Raw genomic sequence first — 17,332 nt, 5'->3', positions numbered from 1 at the left:
ATTTCATTTAAGTTTTCTGCTAGAACATAATCAAACAGATTGCTCATACTAGAATTCAGGGAAGCCTCCTGATAAAAATCTGTATCACTATGAAAATATTCCTGTATTTAATAACACTGTTATGAAACTTTTACTGCCTATTTTGAAAGATTAGCAGTAGTCAGTCATGCTTGGTTTTAATTATGAAAATATTTTGGGGCAGAAGAGAGAATTTAGACTCTGTATCTTGTTTAAAGATGACTGTAGTATACAAACTGTCCAGCATTCTGCAGAAGCATCATTTGTCCATGAGAAGGCAATTATTTGAACATATGAGCTGTTAGCCAAAGGGTTATAATGTCATCAACAGCATTTTGTTTTTCTTGTTCTAAACAACTTGGTGCAGATTTATATGGAGTTATATTTGTAATGTGGCTTAAGTTCCCAGATGCCTTACTTGGATAAAATTTTCAAGATTAATTTCAAACAAATTAGAGTTAGTTAGATTATAAATAAAATTAAATGTTTAGAGTTTAAATAAAAAAGGGTGCTTTATAAAGAAAGAGATATCTTTCAATCTAGATTGGACCTCAGTTAAAAAATCATAATTTGTAGTTCAGATTAGACTAGTTCTGTAGGAATAATTTTACTACTTTGGTAATGAATTTACAGTATTCAGTGTGTCACAGTATTCAGTGTGTCACAGTAGTGCACGAGAGGGAAATTTTATCACTGCTGAAGATTAAAACTGCTTGTGTTTTTCAAAGCATCAAATAGGAAAAATCAGCAGAGGGAAGTAGAAATGCCCATTAGATTGGCTATATTGACTACAGGACAGCAGTTAGAGATCTTAAAATTCTGTACTTACACTACATTCTCTTTTACTTTGGGGAAAAAAAAGCGAATTGTTTCCTGAAGTTGTACATGGGGTTTTTGGTATAAAGCATGTAACATGCAATTAGGGCAGAACGGTGTTTACATGCAGATGACTTACATAACTTTAATTTTCTTCCCCCTGCTTTCCACTGAATCGCAATTTTGAGGTTAGTGTGAGTAACTCTAAATGCACTTAAACTGGAAGTAGTGCTACCAAAAGAGAATGACTGTATTAAAATTTATTTTGTTTTTGTTGTTGCCCTTTTTTTCCTTTTCCTTTTTCCATCAACAACTTGCTGGTGACCGATTATGCAAGTGTAGTCTCATATGCATTGCAAATGCATCAGTCCAAAAACTTTCATGTCCCAACAGATGAATTGTTTCATCTTCACTGAGAACTGAAATGTTTGATCCTCTACATACATAGCTTCTGAACTATAAATATAACCATAAAAAGGATTCCAGTTGACTTCATAGAACATCAGATAAATTTCCTGGTTGTGATCTGTATTTGAGGATAATTTATCGTTTGTTCTGTTCCATCATGTATTTAACATGATGGAGTTAACAGAAAGAACCTCTTCCTTTTAATGTTTTTAATCTATTATTTTATTTGTTTTTCTCATGCGACATCTTTTTTCCTTACAAAAATACAGTAAAAATTGCATTACCAAAATGTGGCTATTAAATCTCAGATCAGTCTGTCTGACTGGTGGTCATAGAGGATGCCACTAGTAATGAAATTCAGCAATTTCATGACACTTGTAATTGAAAGTAAACAACCCAAGAAATATGTATTTGTTGAACATGTCAAAGCCGTAGATGTTGTAGGCTGTTAAGGATCTTCTCTTTCTTGTTAAGTCTTTGAAAATTATACTGAGGAAGTATTTTTCCTTTGAACCAAGACTGAAGAACTAAGCCTTGAAAAAATATACTTGTTAGTGCTTCTTCTTTTAAATTAAGATATACCTAAAATGATATGCCTTGAAAAATAGGTATGAAAGGCTAAGTTTTAGATGCTTCAAAACTGGCTTGATTACTTTTCTCTCAGTTTTGCAATTTTTCTTTGGTGAATTATTAGACACAAGGTCCTTACCTAGAGTTTCAACAAGTGTCAGTTTCACTTTAAAATAACTTCTACATTTCTTTTGATCAGTAGAACAAAATGCCTTCATTGCAGATAGTGAAGATTGCATATTTGAGATTTGGGATTACCTTACTGCATTTTTTTCCTCCTCTTTTTTCTCCGTCTATACTGATTTTCATAGTATATCTTTTTTCTTGCATTCAGGAAACCTCTGTATGCAGAAAATATAGTTAGAAATTACTATAACAGCATTTAGTCTGACCTCATGAAAGCTATTTTTTTTCACAGGAATTGAAAAAAAAATAAATGTGACTAAACCGTGACTCTAGTCACAGTTGAAAAATGATGACAGATCAAAGGAAATGTGTGGTAGTTCACATTGAGGAAAGAATATACAAAGAATAACATTTCCAAAACATTTTTCTCCATGAAATGCTGGGTTGAGTCAGTCAGTTGTTGTCTTCCTCTGCCCACCCCAGCCTTCTCTTTTTTCATTCCCGAGCCTCTTAGCACATGAAATGAGATACTTGTCCCTTAAGGTGGAGAGAGAAATGCCTCTGCTATTTTCCTTCTGAAGATGCTATAGCAAGTCCTGTCTGCACTAGCAGGAGTGGTTTGCCCATAAAACCTCTGCCTTTAAATCTCTCCCATTTTCTCACTTTGATCTAAGGGTCTGTGCTCACAGATATATTTTTGTACTTTTGATTTTATCATTACACAACCCAGTTTTCTTGCTAAAACTGACACTTATCCTGAATCTATGTTCTCTGGATAGATTATGCTGCATCTGCTTAACTGAATTCATCAGTTAAAGCCTGTCACTACTGTCTGGAGAGTTACCATATCCCAAATCATCTTTACTGTTTTCAGCCTGTTATCAGCCCAGTTTTCAGGACATTCTTTCCTATATATTCCATCATATATCCAAACAAGGATCCTGCACACCTTCTCCTGGGAGTGATGAGAAGTATGAGTAAATAAATGTATGAAAGTGTCAATGTGAAAAATTTACTGCATACTTAATTGTACTACCTTATGTAGGTATTTTCAGAACTTCTACTTTCTGCACACTAAGAAATGATGCTTGTTCCATAACTCTACTACTTCTGCCACAAAAATCTTCCTCTCCTCCCTTCCTCTTCCCTCATTTCCCCCCATGTTAGTTACTAAGTCTAGTAACTAACTAGCCTTAGTTTTCTTAACTTGTTTTCTTGCAATTCAGTAAAACTTTACCAGGGTTTATTGCTAGTCAGGGCTAATATTATCATAATTCTGAAACAGTCAAGGCAAAACACTTGCTTAGGTCTGAAGTGTACATATGTTTTGCCCATAAGTAAAATCAGCAATAAATGTTTAAGTTGAGATCATATGTTAAATATAATGATTCTGTTTGACTTCAAGGGCATTGTCAGGACAAATCATGCTGCTTTCAACAGCTGAAAGGGGTAATTCCTGAAAATTCAGGTGTACTTAAGTCTTCATCCCTTAAAATCTTTATTTATTAATTTTTTTTTAATTAATAGCTGTCTGGGAAAATATGCAGCACTTAGGCTTCTGTAAGATATTGTTTGAAAGCAGCATTCTTATTTCCTTGGTCTAGAAATATACTTGGTGTAGAAATATAGTAAATACAGTAAAAACTGGGGAAAATAATCTGCAAAAAAAAAAATGAAAAGAGCATGGGTTCACAAGTATTCTCCCGTGTCTTAGATTTTTCTTTAGTTGTGTAGCTTAGATACTTGCAGTGTATAAAGTGTCTTAAAAGATCTTTAAATGTATTTTGTACAAGTATTTCTTCAACAAAGATGAGAAAAAAAATCCTGTTCAGTACCTTATGAAGACACATTCTGTGTGTAGTAGTCTCCACATGAAAATTTGAAAAGAATTATAGACAGAGTGATAGGAAGAGTTTTCCAAAAGCCACCTGTTTCACCCTCTGCTGCAACATGGCTTAAACTGTACATCATTCTTGAGATGTGTGTCCAGAAGTTCTTAAAAACCTTTACAGACGGATATTGCACAAGCATGCAAAATGTTTGTGGTCCAATCCTTAGAGTCAAAATATACTGCTAATACCCATCTGATTCTCAGTTTCTTCATTTTAAGTTCACTGTTTATTGTTGAATTATCAGTAGGCATGAAGAAAGTGTTTTCCTACCTAAATATTACTGTGTGTCTCCCTAATTTCTCCAGTCTGAACATCATCACCAAGTTTAGCCCCTCCTTGTAGGTCTTTTAATTGTTATTTAATGCTTATTTGCTTTGTCCATTGTTTCATTCTTATCCTGTTACTCTTTTTTTCATTACCTTGCATGTCATTGATCTCTCTTCCAGCTTCCTACAAATAATACATTTGATTTTCTATTCTGGTATATAGCTCATGATATTTTTTTAGAGTTCAAGGTAAGTTGATCTTTACTACCACTATTTTGCCTTTTAAAAGATAAATACCAATTCTGCCTTTCTGGTTTTCACCTTTACAGTTTGCTTTGATCCACCCTTTACAGGCTTGCTCTCATAGACTTTGAGCAAGCAATTCAGAAAAGCGTTGAAATGGGATGCAGCAAGTTAAGGGAAAAAAGTATGTTGAACCATAGGATATCCTGGTGTAATATAAATCAATTCCTTCAGCTAGGAGCTGAGGGTGTCTGCATGAGCTGGTTACTGACCTTGAGACCTTTAGCTTTTTTAAGTGGCACAAGAAGCACAAGAACACAGGAAGTCTGTGTTTTGAGAGTATTCTGTCAGTGCATGTGCACTTGGTACTTGCTGTGGGACTTGCTTGTGCTGCAGATCACACATTGATTGAGACCTTTCTGTTCCTTTTAGAGACTGTTGCTGCACTTTGAACAGATCTTCTGATTTAATTTCATCCAAAAGGAATCCCCTTCACATACAGAAAAACTGCCCCACAGTCTGAGCCAACATGGAGTAAGTGGGGAAATGAGGGATTGCTGCAATCTACTGCTCAATGTCACTGTTGTAGCCACATTTTAGCTAATAATTTATCGCTTGCAGATATTGGATACCTCAGGATGAAGTTCATTTTACTCAGCTGGCTTGAATATACCAAGTTTATACAAGTATTCATAAATGCATTCATTCTTCCTCTGCAGGATCTTAATCCTTTATCATTCCTGCACCAATTCAGAGAACCCATTTATGTTGACCTTTAGACTAAAGAAGAAAATTAAAAAGGGAAAAAAACCCCACCAAAAATGTCAATATACTTCAGTATCTACCAGAAACCTTTCTTCTCCTTTGGGTAAATTGGTTCATTAAGAAGCTACCATTTCACTGTAATTCCTTTTTCACCTTAGGCAACTCTCCCAGGAAATCTTCACTAAGAGTCCTTTTACTGAAGTTTGCCTTCTTCAAATACATTGCTTTTAGTTGGAGTTATTTTCCTTCTAACCTAACTTTCAAGAATTCTGTCCTTTTGTTACCAATCTCAGCTACATTACCACTTAATCTTCACATTCTTATCTGTTTCTTCTCTGTTAATTAGAGGAAAATGTGAAGCAGCCCTTACCCTCATTACTCTTTTCATGAAAGCTTTTCAGGAGCTTCCTCTTCAGCCTGTGTCCTGCTGCATTCACAAAAGATATTAGTCAGTAACCTGTGTTATCACTGAGGTCCATACTCTGATTTACTTTTTATAAATACATCATCTTTTTGATCCTCCTGGTCTGAAAGGAAAATCCCAAAGTGGCAAAGTTTTTTTTTGTTTGTGTCTTGTTTGGGTTGTTGGGATTTTGTGTGTGTGTGTGTTTTTGTGTGGTTAGGTGGGGGTTTTCGTTTGTTCTGGTGTTGTTTTTTTGTTTGTTTGTTTGTTTTTTAATTTATAATCATATTTCTCAGTGATTTAGCAGTTCTTTCTCCTTTTGGTCTGAACCTTAGAACAAGTGTATCAGTCCATGCTCCCTTGCTGCTTTTCCACAGCAAACATTGAATTCTTCCATCTCTCTCTCTTCCTAAGTTGTTTATTATTACTGTAATTACAAATGAGCTGCATGAAGTAATAATCAGATGGCTGGTTAGTCTTGATTCTAGTCAGACTCACGATTCTTGATATTAAGGATGTATAGCTTCTTTTTTGCTAGCACTGGTGTGGGTTCTTTAGTTGATATTGGGGATTGGACCATCAGCTGCTTCCCTAATCACCTGCTTCTCTGGAGGGTGTCCAGTTCATCCTCCATGTCTGGTACTTCTGGATGCCTTTCCAGCTGGCCAACTGCTTTTTTACTGGAGGCTCTCGTGCTTAGCATAATATTGTTATCCTTTTGGATCATAAGAGCATTGAGCTGCCTCACTTTGCTTGTGGCTCTTTTACCAGTTTCCTAGGGAATATTTGCAGGGATTCTTTCATTCCTGTTTCCTGTATTTAAAAGTGTGGAAGTCTGTGTTCCCTGGCTTGAGCACAGAGCCTGGACTGAAAAATTCCCCTCCTGGGTTCCTGTGTGGACACAACTCCAGGTAGCCACTCACCCTCAGAACTGTAGTCTGAAACAGATTTGATGACAGAGAGGATACTGATGCTGTGCTTTTAACAGGCTGAACTGTGATACTAAACCATGCTTTCTAAAACTTCTTTTTTCAATCAGTCTTAAATTGCCCTGTTACAAAAGTCAATGAGATACTGAACTGTTGACTCACAAATACATACCTTTCATTGTCCTTCAACGGTCAGGAGTTTAGCCATACCATAGGAAGTATGTGACAACACACTATCATCCCTCAAAGTGATGCAATGAATTTGTTTTTGAGATTTCTCTTGAAATTATCCCCTTTACAAGACTTCTTCCTTTTGCCAACATAACTGATATGTTCTGAAAGTCTTGTCATGCTGAGCTTTGCAAGATTAGGTGGTTCCCCTGATCATTGTGGGGTTTAACACTCTGCAAAAAAGTGAAAGTTATGATTTTTAATCCCTTTGGGCTGCAGAGAAGGAACTTGAAGCTATCAGGAGATGAGTATTCTATTAAGCAGGCTGTTAGATAAAAGAGGAGTTATTTTCAAGCAACTTTGTGGTATTTCTTACACTTTCATTTCCTTTACCCTGATAGAGATGGATCTCTGCAACAAGCTACTTCATTCTTAGTTCCATTTAATTTTTTGAGTGTATCAATAGAGTGAGGTGTTGCTTATTGAAAGATGTGTGTTAGCTGTTTGAAAAACATGCAATGTTTATACTGGAATACTAAGTAACGTGCATAAACATAGATACTCTAAAGACTGTTAGATAGTCACACCTCTTGAAAAGTAAAATCCTGCAACTACCAGGTTTTGATAAACCCTTTCCTCACATTAAAATAATCGCTTTCGATTTTGACAGTAATGGGTTTCTTAGACTGTCTTGAAAGTTGATTTCTTTAATGCTTTTTGCTACAGTGTGATCAAGGAAGCAGTGTTAATAGCTCCTACTTAATAATGTTTTGTTATAAGAAAAGTATGTTTTGCTGAATAGAAGTGCTAGTCCAGGGAGTTACTGAAGAATGTTTTTTACTGTAGGTACTTCAGTACCTCCATGTAATGAGGTTATTATAAGTCATTGCAAGTTAAGTCTTCCTCTGTAACAAATACAGGCATATTATAAGAAAATATTTAGGAAGATACATGTGCCTTATTACGCAAGTGTAAAATATTAAGAAAACACAGGATATGAAAGCACCTTTTGGGTCATTTTGCCTAGTTGTTATCATAAGCAACCCTGAAATGAATGAATCCTCCTAAAATTGATAAATTGTACCTTCAAACATTTTTTTTACGGCTTCCCTAGTTATTCACCTGCGGTACCAGAATCCTGTTTCTTTAGATTTTGAAATCTAAATCGGGGAATATTTTAAATCTAAAGCTCGAATCTGAAGGTAAGAGTCCTAACTTGCAAGGTTTATTTTAAAATGGTCTTCAGTCTTTCTGATGCAGCAGCATGGATTTTCTGGTAATATTAAAATGTCACTTGAGATGAGGAATCTTGGTGTTAAGGGTACTGATGGTAAATGACTTAATTTTTTTTCTAATGATTTTAATTATTTATACAAACTGGACTGTTACTGAGAGCAATCATTAGAGTAATGTAATTTTAACAGTCATCAACAGATTCTACTTCTCTGAGGCTAAGGAGGAAAAAAAAAGTTGGCTCTATCAGATACAGGGTAAGTGGTCTAATGAGTACATAAAGAAAGCTATTTTTCAGCCAGTTTGTGGAATCCAATCTTTAAATTAACTTTTTTATGATAACAATTATCTGATTCTAAGCATATCATATATCAGTAACAGAAAAAAAGTTGCAAAAAACCCAGATATGCTGAAATAAACAAGTCAGTTAATTTTTCTCTGCGTAGCTGTGGTGCTCATAAACTGTTGTTTATTTGTTCTGTTTATTTTCTTTCTAATTCTTCTTAGAGCAATGTGGATCAAATAAAGGCAGATTAGGAGCAAAAAGGAAGCATTAAGATAGAAAATTATGTACAAGGAAAGACAATGAACTGTGATTATTTAGTAATGTATCTAAAGAAGAAATAGAAGCAATTGCCTTATAGTGTTGGAGGTTCAGGGTATGTATGAAGAAAGTACTTTGAACTATAAAGATAATTTAGGCAACATAGTAGGTTGTCTAAAAAAGATACAGAATCTACCTTCAGAGAATAAAACAAGAGAAACTCAAATCATTATGTCAGGAGCAGTAAAGGTATAGCTGATTTTGCCATAGTGCAAGCCAATAGTAGAACCTCTTAACTTGAATTCAAGCAATTCAAGACATGTTTTATCATTTTTGAATAGAAATAAATGCTGCTGGAAAGACTGCTAATGCTTGTTTAGTGCTTGCTTTCTTTGCTGCCCCAACTTTTCCAGCCTTGTAACGCGCAGTCCTGAATTGCTTGGAAAGCACAGTAGAAATGTGAGGTGAAATTTGAGTTAAACGTGTATTAGGGATGGGTGAATATTTTATCACAGCTTTTTTTCTTTTTTTTCAGAGAATAAAATAGAAACAGTAGAAGTCTTATTTTCTGTAATAACCTATCTTTTATTTATAAACTAGTATATGGGGATTTTGAGGAACTGCCTCATTGGATAAGTTTAGGTATATTACATGATTATTCATTCTCACCTTCTGATTAGCTAGTTTCTAGAAGTATTTTTAAGCAGAAATTGGCACAAGCATATAGAGTTTAGTGGAGCAAGAGTTGAAATTTTGGTTTTGTCACGCTCATTGACAAGGCAGGTTGCAGACACAAGAAACACCAAATGCAACTGCATCAACACAACTCATTTTGTGTGATTGAATGAATTACAAGGCATTTCCACCAAAATCATCTTTAAACTTCTAAAAAATCTAGATAATTTAGCATTAATTCAATATAAGGGCTGGAATACATGAGAGGGATATGTCCTAAAAATTGTAGAGATTCCTAGAGCAACAGCAGAGCTGCTGCTCTAACACCTTAATTCTTATGTATACACAACAAACAGTGGGACTCTACAGATTTCTTATGGTTTCTTATAGGTAAATATTTCTTACAGATTTATCAACAAAGATGACTGCTTTTGTCATCATGATTTGTTTATTTTCCTCCAGTATCAGTATGCTAGCAATTTGCAGTTTTTCATTGTTCTTTCTGAAGTCAGGCAACCACTTAAATAATAAAACACAGGGATAATGTGTGATTAATTTTTCAGCACGGCTAAATTATCTTCAAGATTCTATGTTGAAATTACAAACAAGCCCCAAAGACAGAGAAGCACGTTGAATAACCTGTGCAATTTATGTGGACTAAATAAACACTTCCACGCCCAGTAATTTATTGTTGGTCTAATTAAAAAATCAGCAGTCTTACCAAGACAGTGTTATTAGTCCAGTTACAGTGACACTAACACCTGTTATTCAAAGCATGCAATTATTACAGCTTGCTCCCAGTACTGACAAAATTAAAAGCAATATACGAAAACTTCTGCTATCCAGACTTTTCTCTGGTGTTAGATTTGCCCTGCCTGCAAATGGTAACATGAGACATTGTCATTCTTTGCCAACAGCAGCTGGAGTTGATGGTGAGGGATTCTTCCACCTTGTTCTTGGGTCGCACTTCAGTTACTTTTACTTTTTTATATATATTTTTTTTTCTTCATCACTCAATGGTCTGTGCTATAGCCAAATGGTGAAATATTCAGCTCATAATGAAATAGATACATTTCAAATTTGTTTTCCAAACCTGAAGTCTATTGGCAAAATTACTTGTAATCTTCTGTAATCAATTTGTCTTCATATATGGAAAGAAAGGGAGGAAAGATAGTGACTGAAGGAATAATACTTCTGGATTTACAACTTCTTGGTGTTTACATTCAGATGAGGGACAGACCTTCTTTACCTCATTTCTCTGTGTATTCTATTTCTTCTTTTTATCTAGTTCCTGGTGTCCTATAACTGACTCTACATAGACCTGAAACCCTTCACTAGCTCTTAATAATTTTGCCAACATTTACAGAGAATAAGATTTACCATTGCCTGACTCCGTTTGGTACTTCCATTCCACCTGCATGAACTATGGAGCTGTAAGGAGTGTTCTACATTTTCTGACTCATTAAATATTGATTGTAAAAGGTGGTATTGGATAGAACTTATTTTTTGTTGTCCTGACCACACATTAACAAAATCACAGAATTTTAATGTAAACAGAACATTGACTAAAATGGTAAAGCAGAGAACATGTATCAAAATAAAGAAAAAACTAGTTTCGTTTCCAACAGTTTAAGATATATTAGGTATAACATTGTTCACTTCTATAATGTTTGGTCTAGACTACTACCCTCGGTTCAGCAATAGCAGTCACTTCTTCTGAGTAGCTGGTGCAGTGCTGTGGTTTTGACTTTCAGCCTGGAAACAGTGCTGATAACACCGATGTTTTCAGTTGCTGTTCAGTAATGTTTACTCTGACCAAGGACTTTGTGAGTCTCATGCTCTGCCAGGGAGGAGGGGAAGCTGGGAGGAAGCCGAGACAGGACACCTGACCCAAACTAGCTAAAGAGGCATTCCATACCACATCATGCCTGGTATATAAACTGGGGGCAGTTACGAGGAAGGGCTAGATCACTGCTTGGTCAGGCTGGGTATTGGTCAGCGGGTGGTGACTGGTTGTATTCTCTTCCCTTGTTATTCTCTTATCACTATTATTATTGGTAGTAGCAGTAGTGATTTGTGCTATACCTTAGTTACTGGACTGTTCTCTCAAGCTGCGGGAGTTACATTATTTCAATTCTCTTCCCCATCCTTCCAGGTGCTGGGGGGAGGAAGGGTGGAGTGTGAGAGAACGGCTATGTGGTTCTGGGTTATGGTTTGGCTTAAACCATGACAAGCACATATCCTCTCACCACATAGTTTCTGTTAGAAATGCACGCATTCAGTGGGTCTGAAAATCCTGTGTTTATTGTTTAAATTCCAGAATGTTGGATATCTCGGGGTAAAAGAATTGCATAGTTAGGTTCTGTGTTTTTCATAATTTATTATGGTTGCTTTAAGAACATGCAATTTATACATGATTGGAAAAAATACAGTAATATGAAATATAAGAATTCTAGGAAGATTTTGTACCTTAATCTAGATTAATCTATGAGAATGCATAGTATTCTGCATTTTGCACTTGACAATAAAGGATACATCCATGTCTGAATGAAAAATAACAGAAGTACCTAGACCAGGGAATAAAATCAAACATTTAAGCATGAAAAATGCATTTTTTTCTTATTGTCTGGTCTGGGTAGGTCTGTGTTTTCTGTTCATACATGTATTTCAAGATTACCTCTATAATTGAAGAATCCAGATCATGCTCCACACATTCAAAAATCACTCTAAAGTACAGAATGTATTCAATATATTATTTTTTTTCCCCTTAGTTCATATCCCTTTAAATGTTGCTGCACTGTACTATAGTAGCTTCTTCCCCCTCTTTTCCCTGATATCCACACAGGGTCAGCTGTTATCTTCAGCAGGTGGATGAAGGCAGATGTTTCCATCAATCCAGATTTTTTGCCATTCCAGTGTGTTGTACTGGGTATATTCCTATCATTTTTACCTTTAATTTTGGCTACTGAATTTCAGCTATCTTTCATGTTAATTCAGGCAAATACACTCTGGTTTCATTTCTGATACCACTACCCTTTTTGTTTACGCAGAACTGTAGCTGTCTATGGTTTTTCTTTCAATTGTACATCCATAACTATGTACAGGTACAATTTTTCTCCAGCTGGAATTATGTTCCAACTCTCCTTATGAAATCCAGCTTTTTGTGTGTGAGCACAATACAGATAATTTCCCTTGTAATCTTCCTCCCAACCTTTTGTGTATTTTTTCCATTTTATCAACAGTGTAGCTGCTAGTATCTTTCATCTTCTTAATTGTCCCATCACTGTTCCTCTATATAGTCTGCTTTTTTGTGCATTCATATAAAATTCAGTATTCTTTTTCCATCTTCAGTATAATTCACCACTGCTTCATTGCTTCAACCACCTTTCTCTCCTTTTTCATAGCATGTTTTTACACTGCAGATGTTTCATCTGTGGTCTTTCATAGCACTACAACCGCATCATCCAGAATCCTTTCCATGTTTAGGCTCAGTTGTTATGCCCACAAGGCAACAGGCAGTGAATGCTTATTAATTTATAGGACACTGTGTTTAGGTGCTATCTTTAAACACTACTTTTAAAAAATCATTATTATTATTTTATTTTTTCCCTTCTCCAGGTTTTGTGCAGTGCTTCTTTCTTCAGACTGTGAGCTTTTGGAGACACAATGTGGGTTTAAATATATACTCAGAAAATAAGCAGAATACCATGTATAACTGCAGAACTTCTGAAAAACTTGAATATTATTGATAATAATATATTTCCTGGCTCACCAACTACTTTGTTGTTCCTGTTGTAAAGTACTGAAACAAATATTTGGTGTATTTTATTAAGGAAAACAGGAAGAATTCCATACAATACTGAAATAAAAAACCTTACTTATCCATGTTTTAGTCACTTCAGATTAAGCATCACTTCAGTTTACTTTTCCCTGCACTTGTGGTCGTAAATTCAATTATATGGTCCTAAACAAAAATCTTGTGATGCAAAGAAAATCATGCACCACTTACCACAGACTGATGCCCAGTCATTCTCTGAGCAGTGGCACCTTGAAAGATAACCCTCCTTCTCCCCCACTTTGTATTTCTGAGCCTAATGTTAAATGTATGAAATATTCCTTCAGCCAGTTTGGGTCAGTTGTCTTGGCTGTGTGCTCCCAAAACCTTGCCCATCCTCTCTCTACTTATTGGAGGGCACAGGGGGACTAAATAGGAGAAATACTTGATGCTGTGCAAGCACAGTTCAGCAATAACCAAAGCATCAGTGTGTTATGAACAGTGTTTTAGAAAAAATCCAAAGCACAGCACCATACAGGCTGCTATGAAGAAAGCTAACTTCATCCCAGTCCCAGTATGTGAAATTAGCATTTAATTATTATAAGAAAGTACTGGAATAGTTCTTTCAAGTCTGTTTTTTTTCCTAGAATAAAGTAAGTTCACACCTAAATGATAAACTGAGTATCCATTGCCTGGAAAGCCTAAAGTAATTTAGGCAGTTTATTCTGAAGATTAGCAAAAGGAATGCCTAAAATTAATTATGTTAATAATATTATATCAAAATCATATCTAGAGGAAGATGCAAATATGTTTTAAGACAGAATTCTTTTGTAGTTCTCTTTTAAACTCCTCTATATTAATTTTCATCTTTCAGGGGGAACTCCAAAGTTCAACTGATCTTCATGGTCATAAATGCATTAAGTGAACCAGGAGACTGGACCTTCTTCTGATTACTCTTTTCAATCCTAATAACTTTTAATCCAGTTCTGTTACTTCTGGAAAGCCTTGAATTTTTCTATCTAACAGCATAGTTCTAACTCAATGAAAAATTTTTCTTATTCCAACTCCTCTTTAAACTGGGTAAGGAATTACTGATGAAGAAAACATACTGGACAGTGGTTCTATGAAGGGGGAGAGCGTCATTAAGTGTGTCGTAGTATGTGTGTGACTGTTTATTTTACTATTCAATCTTAGTCATTACACATTTCAGGAAGTTACTTTCTGGAAGATTCTTACATTTGTCAAGCAATTAAGGTCACAGGCACATTCTTTCAGTTCTGTATCTTAGTTGTGGCATACACTCCAGAATGTAGTCTGTCTTCTTGTATTGAGTAATTTTACAGAAACTAGAGTGCTCCTGTCTGTCCGGTGCCTGTCTGTATTCAAAATCTTGGGCTCTGGTAGGCGAGTAGCTCTTTGCTGAAGAATTAAAGAATGAGGGCTTAGAAATGTCCCTCAGGAAAGGTGAAGCCCTAATGGATGCAGTAGGCTCTATCATTAATTTGTTTCTGAGATTCTGGCAGTTTCGACATGCTATACAAATTAACTTGCCACAGCTAAAAATAAACAGAGAAAATACGATAAGTACCAAACATTAGTGAACAAATTAATTTCTGTGCTTCAATCCCCCTTCAGTAGCATAAGAACAGTACCACTTGATATAAAGCCACTGCAAGTATTTTGAAAATTAATTAATAGTTGTGAAGAACTGTGTGACTTCAGCAATAAACACTTATGAGAAGAGAAGCCAAGAGGGAAACTGACAGTACTGTCTTCAAAGCATGGTTTTAACAGAGTGCAATAGATGCAAAGAAAATAATGAGGCAAAGCAAAATAGCGAGTAGCCAACCTCGTGTGGATTCGATGGTAGACAGTATGTATAACTATAGACTTTATTGTTTGCAGACATGCAAAGTGGAACAGATATAATTTTCCTAAGCAAACTTAATTTCAGTATTTCCAGTTTTCTGGAATTTTGACTTTGTATTTTTTCAGCCTTTCCCCCAACCGCAGTTTTGTTCTAAGTATTATTTTGTGCCTGACAGTTACAAATATTCCATAGAAGCAGATAAAACAACATACTGAATTTGCCTTTTCAGTTAGAAAATGTGTTTATATCCAAATCATAGAATCATAGAATTGTAGAATCATAGAATCGACTGGGTTAGAAAAGACTTTTAAGATCAATAAATAGGTACTTATTTCTTGTTGAGTATTTATTTGCTGAGAAAAATAGAGCATGGGGATTGTTTTTTGTTTTTCTCAGGTGATTCTTTCCCATTATGATTTTATATGTTATTGCTGTAGTATATGTAGAAAAACAGGGTTGCTGAAATTGAGAATTAGTGGATAATAATGCAGATTACACATTCAGAAGCAAAGTCTGTCTTCCTTTTCAAAAATAGGCACCGCTGTCTTATATTGCACTTTCTTAGAAAGCCTACAAATACTTGAGGTTTTATACGTCAAATAATTTTTATACACATATCTTGATTTAAGGAAAGCATTTTAAAATATTACATTACTTTTTTAAAAATCATTTGATAATTCAGCTATCATAGTGTGCTGGTTTTGGCTGGGGTAGAGTTAAGTTTCTTCATGTTAACTGGTATGGAGCTATGGTTTGGATTTGTGCTGGAAACAGTGTTGACAACACAAGGATGTTTCAGTTACTGCTGAGCAGTGCTTACACAGAATCAAGGCCTTTTCTGCTCCTCACACCACCCCACAGTGAGTAGGCTGGAGGTACACAAGAAGGTGGAAAGGGACACAGCCAGGACAGCTGACCCCAACTGACCTAAGTGATACCCCTTATTATATGGCATCATGCTCAGCATATAAGGCTGGGGAAAGAAGGAGGAAGAGGGGATGTTCAGAGTGATGGCTTTTGTCTTTTCAAGTAGCTGGCACATGTGATGAAACCCTGCTGTCCTGGAGATGGGTGAACATTGCCTGCTGATGGGAAGTAGTGACAGAATTCCTTGCTCTGCTAGTGCGCAGCTTTTGCTTTCTCTATTAAACTGTCTTAACCCACAAGTTTTCTCACTTTTACTCTTCTGATTTTCTCCCCATCCCACTGGTGGGGTGTGTGTATGAGTGAGCAGCTACATGGGGATTAGTTGCTGGACAAAGTTAAACCATGATATATAGTTTGAATACAAACAGCACTTCGTCTAACAAAAAGGCAGTTCTTGGCTTTATTTAATGTTACACGTTTTGGCAAACATATAAGCTATTGCAGAGTCTGTGAATTTCTCTTGATGCCATTACTTTAATGAGGATATTCTATATTATAGAAAGCCTTAACATTACATTTTGTTATTCCATATTTCTTTGCTTTGGAAAGGAGTTCAGTATATTTTCTGACTCTGGTGGTTTCTGGTTTTGTAGTCAGAAGCATCTAGGCTTCTAGTCCTATAACTCATATGTGAAGGCATGATTTCTAATGGTGTGTTCTTTACAGATCTGTTATAGTGTGGAAAGCTACCTATCACATATCCTTGCTGTGTTTGGGAAATTTTATCGGCTAAATTACATTGTATGAAGTGTAATTTTCTTTGTTGTCAGAAAGAATTAACATTTTCACAGCTTTGCTTCAGATGTGGATGTAAGTAGTGTCAATCAAATATCTGCCATACTGGCATCATTTGTTTTAGAAAGGGAATAGCTATAATGATATAGTGGCTACACCATCTTTAGAGAAGCATAATAGTGTTTAATTCAGCGTCCTCTTCCAGCATCAGCTGTAGCAGCTGGGGACACTTTTATCCAGCTATTTACAACTGTCCAGTGATTGGAGGTTATTTGTTTCACAATTCAGCCAACAAAACCTAAATGCAAGTTCTTACTGTTCTGCTACATTAGAGTCAGCAATGGCATCAAAACATTTAATCAGCAGTTAAGTTAAATTTGGTAACTTTGCACTTAAGTGCATCTATCTGAATTCCACTGCCTGTATGGTAAAGAATTATCTTCTGTCAGGATTATAGTAACAAGCATCCAGGGGTAAAAAGTCTTGAATTTCTATCAGTGTGCAAAATGATCCTGTTTCTTAAGTATCAAGCAGGTTTCATTGTTTTTCCTGTAAGAATACAGCCAAAGCCTTATTATGCAACTATTGTTTGCTTCTGTTATATTAAACGTTGAATCATTTGGTTTGCTTGTTATAGCCAGGCTTTTACAATGGCTCCTTTCCTATTTCTATTCAGATAAACCAAAAAATAACAGCTGAAAACAGCCCTCAACTTTTTTGAAGTTGTTCTTTTCACCAGCAATGTGCTCCTAGTAGTGATGATCAACTCCTAATAAAAAAACCCTTTTTTCTTTCTTCCTATATGATATTTTCCTAACAATTCCGTAATATTTTTTCTATTATTTTGCTAAGTAAAAATTACAGATTGCTTTACCTAATGTTACATATATATATATATTTAGAGAAAATTAACTAGTGATTTAGAAGTTGTAATTTTAGATCTAGCTTCACCTCTTCAGCAAAGGA

The 17,332-nt window shown here is 35.5% G+C and overlaps 1 protein-coding gene across 2 annotated transcripts in view; it reads left to right on the top strand.

Moving 5' to 3' along the window:
- Positions 1 to 17,332, top strand: part of SGCZ (sarcoglycan zeta) — a 207,917-nt gene that overhangs the window by 62,137 nt on the left and 128,448 nt on the right. The gene's annotated exons all lie outside the window — the stretch shown is intronic.

This window comes from Melopsittacus undulatus, chromosome 7, assembly GCF_012275295.1.
Source record: "Melopsittacus undulatus isolate bMelUnd1 chromosome 7, bMelUnd1.mat.Z, whole genome shotgun sequence".
Lineage (NCBI taxonomy): Eukaryota > Metazoa > Chordata > Aves > Psittaciformes > Psittaculidae > Melopsittacus > Melopsittacus undulatus.
Note: the sequence above shows the minus strand (reverse complement) of the source record. Positions and strands in the feature narration are given on the sequence as shown.